We start from the raw sequence: 18,054 nt of genomic DNA on the forward strand, positions 1-18,054 counted from the left end.
TCTGGAAATTCTTTGCACATCTCCTTACACTTGATTTGTAACCTCCCATCTGGCTGGTTCTCTGTGATTGTTGATACAAGGTTCTGTTGTAGCTTGTCATCAATAGAGATGCCTAGTTGCTGTATAGCAGTTCTTCCTAGTAGGTTGAGATCTTGTACAGCACTAATCACAAATGGTAGTGTGACTTCTTTCTGTGCATCCAATTGGGCAGTTAGCTCACATCTGCCAAGCGTCTCTATGAGATGTCCTGAGGCTGATTTGTAGTTAACTGTAGTAGGTTTTAGGTTTGGCTTTCCTAGCTTCTCCCATATTGATTTACAGATGAAGTTGTCACAAGCTCCAGTGTCCAGTTCAAGTGTGAAGTTGTCTCCCTCCAGTTTGATGTTTTCAGCAAGTTTCACCATCTTGGTTGATGTGCATTCTATCATCTTTACTGGTTTTCCTGCTGCAGATGATTTCTTTTTCTTGCATGCTCTTTCTATGTGACCTTGTTTAGAACAAAAGTTGCAGGTGGCTGCTTTGAATCTGCAGTCATCCGCTGTATGGTTAGTTCGGTCACATCTGTAGCATAGCTTTCCTTCCTTCTGCTTGTCAGGTGTAGAGTTGTTTTTTCTGGAGTGGTTTGTATCTTGATTTCTGTTGAGCAACCTTGTTGACTTTAGACGAGTTTCCATAAACTGTCTCTTTGGCAACTTTAGCTGCTTCTTCTGTTTCCTGTGCTACCTGTATAGCTTTGTTGAAGTTGAGTTCATTGTCCTTGACCTTGAAGAGAGATTTGAGAACTGCTTCATTGTTTACAGAGCAGATAAATCTTGTTCTGAGAGCCTCATCTAATGGATCTGTAATGTCTATGAAGGCACATGTAGTTGCATCTTGACGAATTCTGGCAGCTAACTCTTGAATAGTTTCTCCAGGTTTCCTCTGCATGTCACTCCAATACTTGTAACGCTCTCTAACAATGAAGCGCTTAGGGTCATACTGGTCTTTGAGAAATTCCAGTATTTCATCCATGTTGAGGTCGTTGATCTGCTTGGGTGTTGAAAGCTGAGCTGCCATATTACTAAGCTGCTTGTAGAGTGTAGGCTGTTGGTTGGTGAGAAAAGTGCCAGCAATCTTGTCTTGATGAATAGAATTTGCTGCAATGAAGGTGTTGAATCTGTCTATGTAATCTGTTAGTAGCTCTGCTGTTGGGTCAAAACCTGGGAAGGCTGGAACAGCAGTTGCAGCTGTTTCTTGTTTCCGTTGTAGGTTTTGTAGTAGTAGCTCCATCAGTTTCTTATTCTCCTCCATTCTTTCATCTTGCTGACGTCTGTATTCCTCTTGTTGCTCCTGCATTAGCTTGATCAGGTCTGCTACTTCTGCCATTGTAGTAGTGCAATTTTGAACAGTTAATCTTGTAATAAACTAGAACTCTTTGTATCTGTTCAAAAGAGAAATCCTTGTCGCCAATTAGCTTCTGTTATGTTTCTGCACAGAAGCAATCAAATAGAGTATTAAATTAGAGAAATGTGGTTTATTGCACTCTCCAGAGACAACTGACTTGATAACAGAAAACCCAAGTATTTATATGTTTGGTCATAGAAAAGCTTTGTAAAAAGCTACAAGCATTATTAATAGCTATAATGAGACAGTACTATAATATATTAGCTTGTATAAAGCTTTAGCTAATAAGCATAATGTTTGTTGGCAAAGTACCAATAATACTTGGCACTTGCATGACACCCGGGTAATAAAAAAGCCTTTGGACAGAATTTTTTTTTATTCAGCGTATAACAGCATTTGCCAATCTAACTTTTAAACTACATATCATGAGAAAAGTGGTTCATGTATGCGAAATAAATTAAGAGAGAAAGTAGAAACAACTGAAAGTCTTCAAACTTTCTCAAACAACTTTTAAACTTCATATCATGAGGAAAATGTTTCGTGCAAGTCAAATAAATTGAAAAAAATAGAATGACTATAAAAAGATTTAGCTGTAAATGAGAAATACTTAGCAAGTAATAGCTAAATTAAGTCGGTTTTGCTACAATTACCATAAAAGATGCTTCGGTAATGACACAATTAATACAAACTGAGAAAACAAAAATAAAACTACTGAATATGTAGAAGTAATAATAAAAATTGTTGCATAGAAGTGTGTGTATAAAAAAGTCACTGGTCTAGCAGAAGCTGTTCATCAAAACTTTGAATACGGCGATACTGGTACCCGTCGATACCGGTACAAATTTAAAAATGAGATGTCGCACTGTCTATGTTTGACCGAACGGAGAGATAATGTCGAAGCTCTTCCCACGGAGATGATATAGTTGTCCGTGTTAGAAGAATTGGCTTTGACCCCAGATATAGTAATTGAACCTTACGAAAAGTATTTCTTAAAGATGTAGTTGCTTCAAAATTGAAATTAGGACCCATAAAAGGCTAAAACATCAGCTACAAATTGATGCCATTTTTGTCTTGGTAGACCAACCCTGTCCAGAGATACATGCGTTTGAATGAGGCCCTCTTTTAAAAAGCTCACGTTCCAGCGGGTGCCTATTTCGTGACGTCACAAGCTTGGTATCTGAAACGAAACCACGAGCGATAAATATGAGGTCGATTCGTTAGCCAATCATGCGTGCGAAATTTTTATATAGGCCGTAATAAATGTTATCACTCGTAAAACGCGTTGTCTGTGATCTCGAAGATTCTCATCATAGAGAATTCATTCTCATCGTTACTGATTCAACGCGTTTCAACAATTACTAAGTTATACATAGTTTTAAAATGGCTTCAAGTTCGAGCGACCGCTACTCAGAGTTTTCTGAGCAACTTTAAGTAAAATATTAGAGTAGACAGCCTATGGCCAAAGCTGACAGGCGTCAGCAGCGTTTTGCTGCAGAAGAAGACAGAATAGAGGTAAATTAACTTAGAGTCTTCTATACTTTAGTAAATGTAATATTTTTTATAGTCATAAATACATATACTAATTAATAAAATGATAATTTTTTGCTATCTCCAATCATCGTTTCATAGCTTATCTGCCGTTTTACCTAGCTATAATATTTTTTTCGAATTTTCTTTGGTAAATTAGAGTCATGATTACAAATTATTTTCACTCGTAGGAAGTGGGTAAAATCGATTGATCATTGCAAATCTTTAATTTCTAGAACCAAAGCTTCGAATCGTTGGCTTGGCATACTTGTGCCTTTATTAAATGTTTATTCGTTTTTAAAATTACACTCGCAATCTATTCAACTCCCAATTTGGAGGCTGTCAATAGATACGCTTTAGAATGACATATCTATGAATGACATATTTATTGCATCTACTTTGTTTACATTTACTTGTTTTACTGATTACAGAATGTTTATGTCGTCCCACCAGCCGAAGAAGCTTTGTCAGTGTGGAAACTGCCATAAAGGAGAAAGCGAGACTTGAATGCGTGCTGGATGATGTTTTATTTGAGTTTGTTGCAGTAGATGAATTTGTCTTATTGTATCAGCTAATACTATGTGAGTGGCCACGACTTGATGAATATTTTTAATAAAAGCTTTATGCCGAGATGAAAATATTTTTGCTTGTAAAAATTATATAATAAAATAATATTGTTGAAGATAATGCAAAACATGATTTGCAGAATATTGTAGTGAATCGGATATGGTATATGGGTGTCCGCAGAACTGGAGAATGTGAGTTCAAATCCAGTTTGCAGCAGACTTCTCATCCTTAAAACTCTATCCCTGTCTATATTCTTTTCAAAGAGGTGGCTTGCTTATCTCACTTATTTAGTATTCGGTAAGAATTCTACTAGCAAGAAACTAGTACGTAGGCAATAGGTAATAGGCGACATAATGTGGGCGGCGCTTATGGGAGGTTGTATATCGTTTATATGGGTAGCTGCAGAACTGTGCTGATACAAAGACCGCGTTCTACATAAAGTGACTTGACAGAATTATCGTAGACCGGTAGAATTGGTAGTCGGTACCCAAATGTTTACACAACATTTGGAGAAAGTGAGTAGAACAAATTTTCAATTTTCGTTATTTGTGGCCTTTTAAATATTCATAATAATGCATCTGTAGCAGGATTTAAAATTTTATTCTAGCCAACATGAGCAAATACAAAATAAGATATATGCCAATAGAGCCGCGTAAAACTAGACTTTTATCGCAAATACCCGATGTGAATACGAGAGATAGAGACAGGTTGCCAAACGTGTGACATCATTTTGGGCAAGTCTGGGCACGTTTTGGTGGCCTGAGCGTTTTTTCGGCGATCAGATTTTTTCGGTTTTAATCTTCAAATATCTTGGCAATGCGATCGCGTAACACAACAAACAACATATCAACTGATGGAGAAAAAAAAATGCATTCTTTTAAGATCAACTTAAAATTTGACGCAACTACATCTTTAATAGGGGCATCGTAACGCATGGCCACATAGGTATAATTATCAGTGTATAATAATGAGCGACACAAATATACACACAAACTTTGAGAAATAGATATATATATATATAAGACTCAAAGTTAAAGAATAGAGAAAACATAATATTATTATGCTTTATTATTCATCTTGAGGTGTTGACTGATGTTCTAAAAAAAGAATCAAAGAGATTGACCAACCAGAAGCTGAGATATAGCCAGCCAAACATAGGTCTACCAAAAAACAAGTGTTTTGGTAATCATCAATATATGACATATGAAATCGACTTGTGTGCCATTGGTCAATTAAGCCAACTAATGCGCTCTCCTATAACAATCACGGCATTTTATTTGGTTTAATCCCTGGAAGTATAGAACATTCAAATTGGGCCTAACAATCATTGCTTTCAGAATTTCGAACCAGTCCCTCTGACGTGTAGATTAGTTTTAGCATAAAATAATTACACGCATGTATTATTTCGCAACATTTCGCTATCTTGCTAGTTCAGCTCAGTTTTGTTGTTCTCCCCCTTAGCTTCCCTATTCGGACTCATCTTTAGCGTTGTTCAGATTTTTTTTAACTATAGCTAATAAATGGAATCAATTAAATCAATCTCGGTTATCATTTGGAACTTTTTACAAATTATATTAGTTACATCATTTATTCTATACGCAGTTGTATTTTTATTTTGGTATAATATGCATTATGATTATTATATTAATCATAAAAAACAGTCATCGATAAGATAATAAATCAATAGAAAAATCAAATCAAAAGTTATCGTTTTCTTTTCTTACAGCAAGAGCAGCACAGTCAAGTTATTCTTTTTAAGATTATGGCTGTAGTGAACTTACAGTCTGTTAATAGTGACGATAATTATGAAAATCAACTGAATGCTGCAGTAGATACGCAGTGAAAAAATGATGAATGAACAAAAAGTCACATTCCTATTTCCTATTCTAATCAAACTGCATATCGCGGATGTCGCATATAGACTATACACACGCTGTTCGTTGAACAGAGGATCTTCGGAGCATATCCGTGGAGATTGAGTTAAATTTTGAAGCACAATAGTCAAAATCTGCTCTTCTGTTTTGAAAAATCATGGCGAGGGGTTGTGGGCAAATGCCTTTACCACACAATGTTTGCTTGATTTTTCTGAGAATCCAGAGCTAGTCTGCAAATTATTTACTATCGCGAGAAGCGTTTCACATCTCGTAGCCAAAACAATCATTATACGTAACGGCGGTAAGGGTGCGCAACTCCGGCACATGATCATTAAGTCGATTTCATACGTCACAGTTCTCGGGATTTTCGAAGGGTTTTCCTCTGATTCTTTATTAGGTAGACCTGTGTTTGGCTGGCTATATCTCAGCTTCTAGTGGGTCAATCTCCTTAATTCTTTTTTTAGAACATCAGTCAACACCTCAAGATAACTAACAAAACATAATAATACTATGCTTTCTCTATTCTTTAAGGATATATGTACTTCCATTGTCGTGTCTTCTTTGGCAGCATATCGCTACTGACCCTGTCATCTCTAACCATAGGATGTCGGCCCCAATCTTTAAGGGTTGACTTGCAACGAAATTCACATTACATTTATTTGATATGAAAATATTCACCATGTCTTACTCTGCTGTGTTGTAGGTGCAAAATGTGTGGAAAAGTGAATACAAGCTCTTAAAAGCTCAAAAACGAACAGAAAATCGCAGCCACACGAGACCGCCGTAGTTTGGATTCTCTTTCCAAAACGACTCAAGTGGGACGTATTTGTGAGAGATGGTTTCTGTTTACACTTTCATGCAACCTTTTTCGTCAAAATATTTTTACAAGTATACTTCACGCATTCAATAAAACCATGTCTATTGTTCTTACGCGTCTATTTTATCGTCATCGTAATGCTGTCACTTTTAGCAGTGATATCCTATAACTTACCAAAAAAATTTAGTTAATTTTTTAGCCTTAGCTTGAAGGAGTATATATCATTGCCTGATAATCATGACGAGTCTGTTGGTCATTTGTGATAATCAAAAATTGCTGCAGAAATTATTTGCGAAGTATTGGGTCACATGATCAGATTACGACTTGACGATTAGACCAAACCGAAACAAAACTGTAAATTAGCGAGCATCTATATTTGATACGGGGTCTTTGGTAAAACTCCAAGTGTTTGTCATAAACTAGTGCTACGATAAGTTTTATATTGAGCTTTTTATTGGCCTTTCAATTCATGTGAGAGAATCATGCGACAAGGCGATAACCAAATTTCATGGCTACGTCATCGAAATAAAGAGATTCCGATCTTCGGCGGCTTTTTGTTTTTGAGCTTTTAAGCGCTTGTAATCACATTTCCACATATTTGGCACCTACAACACAACATAAAAAAACATGGTGAATCTTTCGATACCAAATAATTATATGAATATTATTGCAAGTCAACCTTTACGAGCCTAATGCCGAGAAAACTGAATCACTTTCGAAGAAACTGAAAGTATTGTTAAACTTTTGTTGTACATCAATAAAACGTGTCAATGCGGTGATCTGGTAATTCAGTAAATTCCCTAACAGCAAAGATATTTGAGATCACAGACAGTGTTTTACTAGGGATAACATTTATTATGACCTATATAAAAATATTGTGCTGATGTTTGGCTAAAGAAAAGATCATATGTTTATCGCTGGGAACTCTTTTCATATACGCTCACTATATACATAACGAATAAAACACTGAATCTGAGCATTTTAAAAGAAGATGTTATTAAAACACTTTTATCTCTGAACAGGGTTAATCTACAAAGACATAAATGAAATCAATTTGTAACTAATGTATTACCCTTATATTGGTCATAATTTCATTTGAATGAGTTCCATGGCGCAATCACATCTTCAAGACAAAGTAAAGGTAAAGTTCATTTTTAAATATATATGTGTATTCTCACCTGTTTGATAAAGTGCTCACTCTGTGCTATGCAGGTTACACACACTGACTAAGCTCAAGTCATTGGACTTATCATGCAATAACTTCTCTCAGGGTCTACCCTCTTCAATTAGCCAGCTCATATCACTAGAGTCACTTAAGTTGTTCTCCTGTCATCTTAATGATCTTCCTCCAAGGTAAGTCACATTGTGTTAAAGTTTAACTGACAGGTTATTATTCCATAGCATTAACAGCAGCAAATAACATTCTAGATTGGGTTTCAATGATATTTTCGCAAATGTACTCTCTGTGCATACTGCCCACAAATGTACTCCATGTGCATCCTCCCCGCACATGTACTCTATATACATACTCTCCAAACATGTACTCCATATACATACTCCCTACACATGTACTCTATATACATACTCCCTACACATATACCTCATATACATACTCCCTATCCATGTACTCCATATATATACTCCCTACCCACGTACTCCATATACATACTATCTACACATGTACTCCATATACATACTCCCTATACATGTACTCCATATACATACTCCCTACACATGTACTCCATATACATACTCCCCACCCATGTACTCCATATACATACTCCCTACACATGTACTCCATATACATACTCCCTACACATGTACTCCATATGCATACTCCCTACACATGTACTCCATATACATACTCCCTACTCATGTACTCCATATACATACTCCCTACACATGTACTTTATATACATACTCCCTACATATGTACTCCATATGCATACTCCCTATACATGTACTCCATATACATACTCCTTACCCATGTACTCCATATGCATACTCCCTACACATGTACTTTATATACATACTCCCTACACATGTACTCCATATACGTACTCCCTACATATGTACTCCATATGCATACTCCCTATACAAGTACTCCATATACATACTCCCTACACATGTACTCCATATACATACTCCCTATACATATACCTCATATACAGACTCCCTACACATGTACTCCATATGCATACTCCCTACACATGTACTCCATATACGTACTCCCTACACATTTACTCCATATACATACTATCTACACATGTACTCCATGTGCATACTCCCTACACATGTACTCCATATACATACTCCCTACACATGTACTCCATATGCATACTCCCTACACATGTACTCCATATATATACTCCCTACTCATGTACTCCATATACATACTCCCTACCCATGTACTCCATATACGTACTCCCTACACATGTACTCCATATACATACTCCCTACACATGTACTCCATATACATACTCCCTACCCATGTACTCCATATACGTACTCCCTACACATGTACTCCATATACATACTCCCTACACATGTACTCCATATACGTACTCCCTACATATGTACTCCATATGCATACTCCCTATACATGTACTCCATATGCATACTCCCTATACATGTACTCCATATGCATACTCCCTACACATGTACTCCATATACATACTCCCTACACATGTACTCCATATGCATACTCCCTACCCATGTACTCCATATACGTACTCCCTACATATGTACTCCATATGCATACTCCCTACACATGTACTCCATATGCATACTCCCTACACATGTACTCCATATGCATACTCCCTATACATGTACTCCATATGCATACTCCCTGCACATGTACTCCATATGCATACTCCCTACTCATGTACTCCATATGCATACTCCCTACACATGTACTCCATATACATACTCCCCACCCATGTACTCCATATACGTACTCCCTACATATGTACTCCATATGCATACTCCCTATACATGTACTCCATATGCATACTCCCTATACATGTACTCCATATGCATACTCCCTACACATGTACTCCATATACATACTCCCTACACATGTACTCCATATGCATACTTCCTACACATGTACTCCATATATATACTCCCCACCCATGTACTCGATATGCGTACTCCCTACCCATGTACTCCATGTGCATACTCCCTACACATGTACTCCATATGCATACTCCCTATACATGTACTCCATATGCATACTCCCTACACATGTACTCCATATGCATACTCCTTACACATGTACTCCATATGCATACTCCCTATACATGTACTCCATATGCATACTCCCTACACATGTACTCCATATACATACTCCCTACACATGTACTCCATATGCATACTCCCTACCCATGTACTCCATATACGTACTCCCTACATATGTACTCCATATGCATACTCCCTACACATGTACTCCATATACATACTCCCTACACGTGTACTCCATATGCATACTATCTACACATGTACTCCATATACATACTCCCTACACGTGTACTCCATATACATACTATCTACACATGTACTCCAGATACATACTCCTTATACATGTACTCCATATACATACTCCCTACACGTGTACTCCATATACATACTATCTACACATGTACTCCAGATACATACTCCTTACCCATGTACTCCATATGCATACTCCCTACACATGTACTTTATATACATACTCCCTACACATGTACTCCATATACATACTCCCTACACATGTACTCCATATACATACTCCCTACACATGTACTCCATATACGTACTCCCTACATATGTACTCCATATGCATACTCCCTATACATGTACTCCATATACATACTCCTTACCCATGTACTCCATATGCATACTCCCTACACATGTACTTTATATACATACTCCCTACACATGTACTCCATATACGTACTCCCTACATATGTACTCCATATGCATACTCCCTATACAAGTACTCCATATACATACTCCCTACACATGTACTCCATATACATACTCCCTATACATATACCTCATATACAGACTCCCTACACATGTACTCCATATACGTACTCCCTACATATGTACTCCATATGCATACTCCCTATACAAGTACTCCATATACATACTCCCTACACATGTACTCCATATACATACTCCTTATACATATACCTCATATACAGACTCCCTACACATGTACTCCATATACATACTCCCTATACATATACCTCATATACAGACTCCCTATACATGTACTCCATATGCATACTCCCTACACATGTACTCCATATACGTACTCCCTACACATATACTCCATATACATACTCTCCATACATGTACTCCATATGCATACTCCCTACACATGTACTCCATATACGATCTCCCTACCCATGTACTCCATATACATACTCCCTACATATGTACTCCATATGCATACTCCCTACACATGTACTCTATATACATACTCCCTACACATGTACTCCATATACATACTCCCTATACATATACCTCATATACAGACTCCCTATACATGTACTCCATATGCATACTCCCTACACATGTACTCTATATACATACTCCCTACACATGTACTCCATATACATACTCCCTATACATATACCTCATATACAGACTCCCTATACATGTACTCCATATGCATACTCCCTGCACATGTACTCCATATACATACTCCCTACACATGTACTCCATATGCATACTCCCTACCCATGTACTCCATATACATACTCCCTATACATTTACTCCATATACATACTCTCCATACATGTACTCCATATGCATACTCCCTACACATGTACTCCATATACGTACTCCCTACCCATGTACTCCATATACATACTCCCTACATATGTACTCCATATGCATACTCCCTACACATGTACTCTATATACATACTCCCTACACATGTACTCCATATACATACTCCCTATACATATACCTCATATACAGACTCCCTATAAATGTACTCCATATGCATACTCCCTACACATGTACTCCATATACATACTCCCTACACATGTACTCTATATACATACTCCCTACACATATACTCCATATACATACTCTCCATACATGTACTCCATATGCATACTCCCTACACATGTACTTTATATACATACTCCCTACACATGTACTCCATATACGTACTCCCTACATATGTACTCCATATGCATACTCCCTATACAAGTACTCCATATACATACTCCCTACACATGTACTCCATATACATACTCCCTATACATATACCTCATATACATACTCCCTATACATGTACTCCATATGCATACTCCCTACACATGTACTCCATATACATACTCCCTACACATGTACTCCATATACATACTCCCTATACATTTACTCCATATACATACTCTCCATACATGTACTCCAGATACATACTCCCTATACATGTACTCCATATGCATACTCCCTACACATGTACTCCATATACATACTCTCCATACATGTACTCCATATGCATACTCCCTACACATGTACTCCATATACGTACTCCCTACCCATGTACTCCATATACATACTCCCTACATATGTACTCCATATGCATACTCCCTACACATGTACTCTATATACATACTCCCTACACATGTACTCCATATGCATACTCCCTACACATGTACTCCATATACGTACTCCCTACCCATGTACTCCATATACATACTCCCTACATATGTACTCCATATGCATACTCCCTACACATGTACTCTATATACATACTCCCTACACATATACTCCATATACATACTCTCCACACATGTACTCCATATACATACTCCCTACACATGTACTCCATATACATACTCCCTACACATGTACTCCATATACATACTCCCTACACATATACTCCATATACATACTCTCCATACATGTACTCCAGATACATACTCCCTATACATGTACTCCATATGCATACTCCCTACACATGTACTCCATATACGTACTCCCTACACATGTACTCCATATGCATACTCCCTATACATGTACTCCATATACATACTCCCTATACATGTACTCCATGTGCTTATTCTCTACACATGTACTCCATGTGCAAACTCGAGTAGCCAGACATAATCTATGCTAAACAGTTTTTAAAAGGCTAGTGTGTACATACATGTACTTAACCAAATTACTGTACCGCAATAAAAATGACATAAATAATCTTATTGTTAGTGAGCATGCAAACCAAAGAGCTATAACATATTTGTGCGTAGTACATGTTATCAACTAATGAAATCTACGAAGTGATAAATTGAAGTCTGTGGCAATGTATGCAGCTGGCAACATAGTACTACACTGACATCTTCACTTTAGTGCACATCATACATGTATATCATATTGGGTTACTTAGGATACCACTGTCCATGATGGAGCTTCCATCAACACAGTAATAATCATAGAGGTAGTAATAATAAAGGTGAGCATCGGTGTATTTTGACTCGAGTCATTTTGGTTGATGAAAATTAAGACGATTCAATTCTTGCTAGTAGGATGTAACGAGGCACTTCGAGTCTACAGTAAGTAAAGGATACCAGAGAATTGATTCATTTCATTTGGTAGATGAGTCTTAAAGCTTACTAGAGCAAGTGTGTCTCTACGAATAGCAGTCAGGCAGATCCATTTGTAAAGTAGGATTTATCTACCCCTGATCGGGTCTCATTGACAATCATAGGTTACAGTGAGGCAAAATGATCTGAAATTGGATTCATGTGCAAAAAGTTATTCTGTAATAAAAGTAAGTAAGTCTGCCATACACTCATATCATTGCTGCTTGTCCAACACTTCTATGTTTGTACTTGCAGTAGAAGTTAATATAGTTTGTTTGGCTTGAATATATTTTATTTTAATCAACTCGGAAGATAATAATTGAAACGCTTTTTATTAAAGAAGATCCTTGTTCTAGGGTCAAGATAAATTCCATTGCTAAATACAGTTGTGTATTCTCACCTGTTTGATAAAGTGCTCACTCTGTGCTATGTAGGTTTAACACACTGACTGAGCTCAAGTCATTGGACTTATCATGCAATAACTTCTCCCAAGGTCTACCCTCTTCAATTAGCCAGCTGGAATCACTAGAGTCACTTAACTTGTCCCACTGTGAGCTGAGTGATCTTCCTACATGGTAAGTCGCATTGTGTTAAAAGTTCAACTTGCCGCTCAAAATTTCATTGCATCAACAGCAGCAGATAATATTCAAGATTTGGTTTCATTAATATTTGCAGTATATAATTTTACTTGTTGGTATTTATGATATTTCAATAATAATAAGCTATATAATTGTATTCCAAGAGTCTGGTTTGGAGACCAGACTATTTCGCTGTGCCAAGTTTTCTATGTAACAACGATTTTTTCCTGTGCTATAAATTGCATTGAAGTTTAATGTGTTCAAAGTCATTCAACTGTTACTCTTCAAAGAACGTTTACTAAGGCTATTTTGTCTAATCCACCGCTTTAAGCAATGATTTAAGATGATCTAGCTTCATCTAGCCTTGAACTTTTGAGAAATATATTTACAAGCAATTTGATAGTGAGTGACGCGTGAGATTGATAATCAAATGTGTACAGTAGACGCTCCTACAGCGTAAATAACATAAAATAACGTGAATTTATTCAGATTGATAAAGGAGTGTGTACTTGTTTTCTAAACAGATTTGAGAGTAGGTTGACTAACACCGCTTTTCTGCAAACAGTTGATTATACATGTAGTATTGATCTAGCTTCATCTGATAGGAAAGTGACAAGCACTAACTGTGTACTTGTTTTCTAAACGGAATTGTGAATAGGCAAGGATGCTAGAATATTGATGAAGAGTTCATTGTGAAGTCTATACTAGCCATTGTTGTCACATAAAGCTATGAAAGGCTGACAGCTAGTAAAAATAGATTGTTTCATTTGCATCTAAACTTTATATGTTTTGTGTTATTTTTCCTGGAAAAGTAAACTTGCTGAAAGATTTCGGAATACTTGGAACAAAAATGGTTCACTAGATAAAACAAAGTAAAAATTGTTCTGTTTCACCTACACGTACTTTAGAGAAAGTAAGTGATGTAGGCATGTTAGATGATGCCAGTAAGTCAGCAGACTAGCCTGAATGGATTCAAAGCTATGACTATCTGTAGATGACACTTTGGTTTACTAGACAATAGGAGGAACTGCTGAACAGCCTGGTAGTAACTGTGCGTGATGTAAAGTCGTCAGTTATTAATACAGTATACCCCACAGGATGAAAATGTTAGATGGTTATAAAAATTTGCAATTTCCCGAACACTCAATTCCGCGAATTATGGAATTCCGCAAGAAATTACATGTATTTCTATTTTTAATCACAAGAGAGGATAACTACTGCCTCAAAATTAAAAACTAGCCCCTAGGCATAATTTCTAAACGAAATTGAGTTCCAAAACCTTTTTTAAAACCATTGCTGGGGCTCTGAGTTAACCCCATTGCTAATGTATCACATTTTTTTTCAAAATTATTCAAGGTTGTCACAAGATATGCAGAATGGTGTCATTGCAAAAATAGCCACTAGGCAGAAGTACTAAACGTAGCCGAGTTCCAAAACTTCTTTAAAATCATCGCCGGGGCTTCGAGTTTTATTGCCATTGCATCGAACTTCTTCACAAAATTATTTCAAGGTTTTCGCAAGTTATACGGCTTGGCTCCGTCATCACACAAATCTCTCCAACAGTCTTTTGACATTGAAATCAATTCCATCCATCTCTAATACTGTAGTTGAGGACGATAATTATTCTGATCCAGACATTATGGTATGTATTTGATTTCCAGTGCAGATACGTTTTTCCATAATTAACTGCGTTAGTTAATTATTTTGTTTAAAAACTCATCGCTTTCATTCAATACTTCAGCTATAGTTTTTGTACTTCCTTGACACTCGTTCATTTTTTTCTTTTTTTTGTGTTTACTGCAGATTGAGAATGAAACAACCTATTCCGATTACGAAAACTAGAGACAAGTAGTAATATTCATCAAGGCAGGAATATTGGCAGAAAAGCAACCAGTCAACTTAGACACCTTCATCGACAACAACTCCTTGATATCGCTGCAGCAAACATGATTATATTATATATTTCATTTCACGTATAGATATATTATAATTTATTACAAACTTGAGTGTACAAATAAAATATTTCAAATAGAAATAATATTTTACAAACGATGAATGGAGTAAATATAAACAGTTTAGTCCATATGGCGGTTGTCTAGCAATAAAATTAAACTGGTACTCTTGATAAGTGAATACTAGTGCGTAATGGTGCTGTCTGACTAGTTATTTTGGTAATAGCAGCTCTATATCGCAGTCACTGTCTTTGGTAAATGTGAAAGGCAATTATTCCGCTACTACATGGCTGGTAAGAACGTTATCATCAGAACTATCCTCGTGGGTTACTATTGCAAAGTTATGCCGGTTGGCCAAAGGTTTGTGCTTGTAAAGGCGTTTTTGTTGCTGTTTTAAAACATATGTATTATCCTCGTTAGCAGCTGCGGTCGCTTCTACCTATAATTTCAAGACCTCCCTGAATGGTTGGTGATCTTCTAAGAATGACATCAACCACCCTTGCAGTCATTGTGCTTCTGTGTATGATGAAAAATCTCTCTTTTACACTAAAACAAATAACGAAGCAGTAAGGATGGAAAAAATAAATATTGCGTTTTACCTAAAAACTAAAGTAAAATTCAACTAATTTAGTAAATGATTTTGAAAAAATCTCATTATTTACCACTAGTTGTTGGTTCATCAAAGGCCTCCAAATCTATGAATATTCGTGAAAACATCTGTACGCAGCAAAAAATTATAGCTTAGCACGATAGACCCGTAGTTGTAAGCTAAATAGAAACCGAAACACGCAATGTCCGCATGCATAGGGTTAACTCTAGGGTTAGCTCGCATGTCCGCATGCGTTAACTCTATTGCTAAGCGCAATAGAGTTAACTCTTCGTAGAGAGTGACAGTGTTCAGCCGCGAATAAATTAGTCCGTGAATATGCATGAAATGGCAATTTTCGCGAAATTTAACTCCGCGAATAAATTCGTCCTGTAGTGTAGCTGATGAAATATCTGGGCAATTGAGTTTATGTTACGCAGAAGCAGGCAAACGCCAAACTAAACCTACTCAGCTAGGCTAGTCTTTTTATATGGCTCTACCCTATCAGTGTACCTGAAATACACATAGTTATACAGCTTTTAAGTTCAAGACTTGTGGATTTACATTCTATTATTCGCTATTTACTTCAAAGTTCTTTAATTCGTTATTACATCTCTATATCAGTAACATTACAAACACATTAGCTGTTTATAATGGGTGTGTTCTCCAGTATTGATCATTTTCAGGAGGTTCATCTAACAGTGATACTATCAATGTGTCGTATATTGTGGAGGTATGAAAAGACATGGTTCAATACTGAAAGAGTACATAAAGTTTCTAGAGCTAGTTTAGAGTTATTGGTCACTGAAATATAAGGGTTGTAATTAAACAAGACCAACTTTCTATGTGGTCTGTTCAGATGTTTAGGTTTACAATGTGGTTGGATTTAACCAATCATGATTTAATCTTCCTGTAAAGTACAACAGAGACTCACTGGTCATGTTGCTATGGATTGTCTACAAAACAGGATATGGGAGTTCTTTATAATGAAAGTACAATAGTTGTGGTACTTCGCAAGTCCTAAATTGATTATCTTGAGGATTGCTAGAAATACCAACTTTCTGAATGCAAATAATTGTATGATAAATGTAAAACATAACGTGGTCATGGGATCATATGCTTTGCAGGTTGAACACTCTTACTAGGCTGAAAGATCTAGATCTATCACATAACCGTTTCACTGATGGTCTACCAGAAGTAATCAGACAGTTCAACTTATTGGAGTCACTTAACTTGTCCCGCTGTAAACTCAGAGGACTACCTGCAACGTAAGTCATATTATATAAGCCGTCTCTGCAAGTGTTCACTCAAATAAGTCACATTAAACTTATATCTAGAACACTGTTAGGCAAGACACCATTTTTCCTGATGGATGAAGTGACAGATGTACTGTAGAAGTTTTACTTACGAAAGTAAATCATTTCGAAAATCATTCTATAAGTGAGCAATTTCCTCACTCGAAACTGGTTTTACTACATAAATTCTCTTATCCATTTCAAGTCCCATAAAACTCAGCTAAAGCATTTGTATAAATTATAAATAATAGTACTGGTTATTGTTAAAACTTGTAACAAATACATATTATAATTAGACTACTGTATAATAAAAAGGAAGCGCGAGTTATACAAAAAAAAAAGATTAGCAACATCGAAATAATAAAACCTATGAATTAAATGTTTGTTAATGTATATTTGTTGGAAAGTTAGAGTATATCGATTAGAAGATGATGTTTTATTGTTTTCTTAATTTTTTTTTGCTCAAATTAAACATTTTTTTAATGGTCAGTAGAAATAATTACATCGGCACAAACTGCAAAACTGACAATAATAAAAACCGAGCTTGGTTTGTCAGAAACGGAAGTTGTCCTCCCATGTATGCCATGTGTTTGGTAATGTAACTCCAATTTATAAAACGCACGAAAATCAGCATTGATTGGTTACTGGCTTTCACGAAGAAAAGACAATGAGTGAGGGGTGTTGTAAGTTGTACCCACAAGAAACAAGGCTGACAAACAAGCCAAGTTTTGCAAGTCGTGGCAAAACTTTTGTCAAAATAGGTTTTGTAACTTGAAAGTTTTGTATGTATAGTTTTTGGTAACCAGAAGTTCTACTCTACCATGACCCCCAGGGCTGATACACCCCCTAAAAGGCCCATTAGGTTCGGCCCAAAATCACGTTTTAGGGGGG

This window comes from Watersipora subatra, chromosome 10 (assembly GCF_963576615.1).
Source record: "Watersipora subatra chromosome 10, tzWatSuba1.1, whole genome shotgun sequence".
Taxonomy (NCBI): domain Eukaryota; kingdom Metazoa; phylum Bryozoa; class Gymnolaemata; order Cheilostomatida; family Watersiporidae; genus Watersipora; species Watersipora subatra.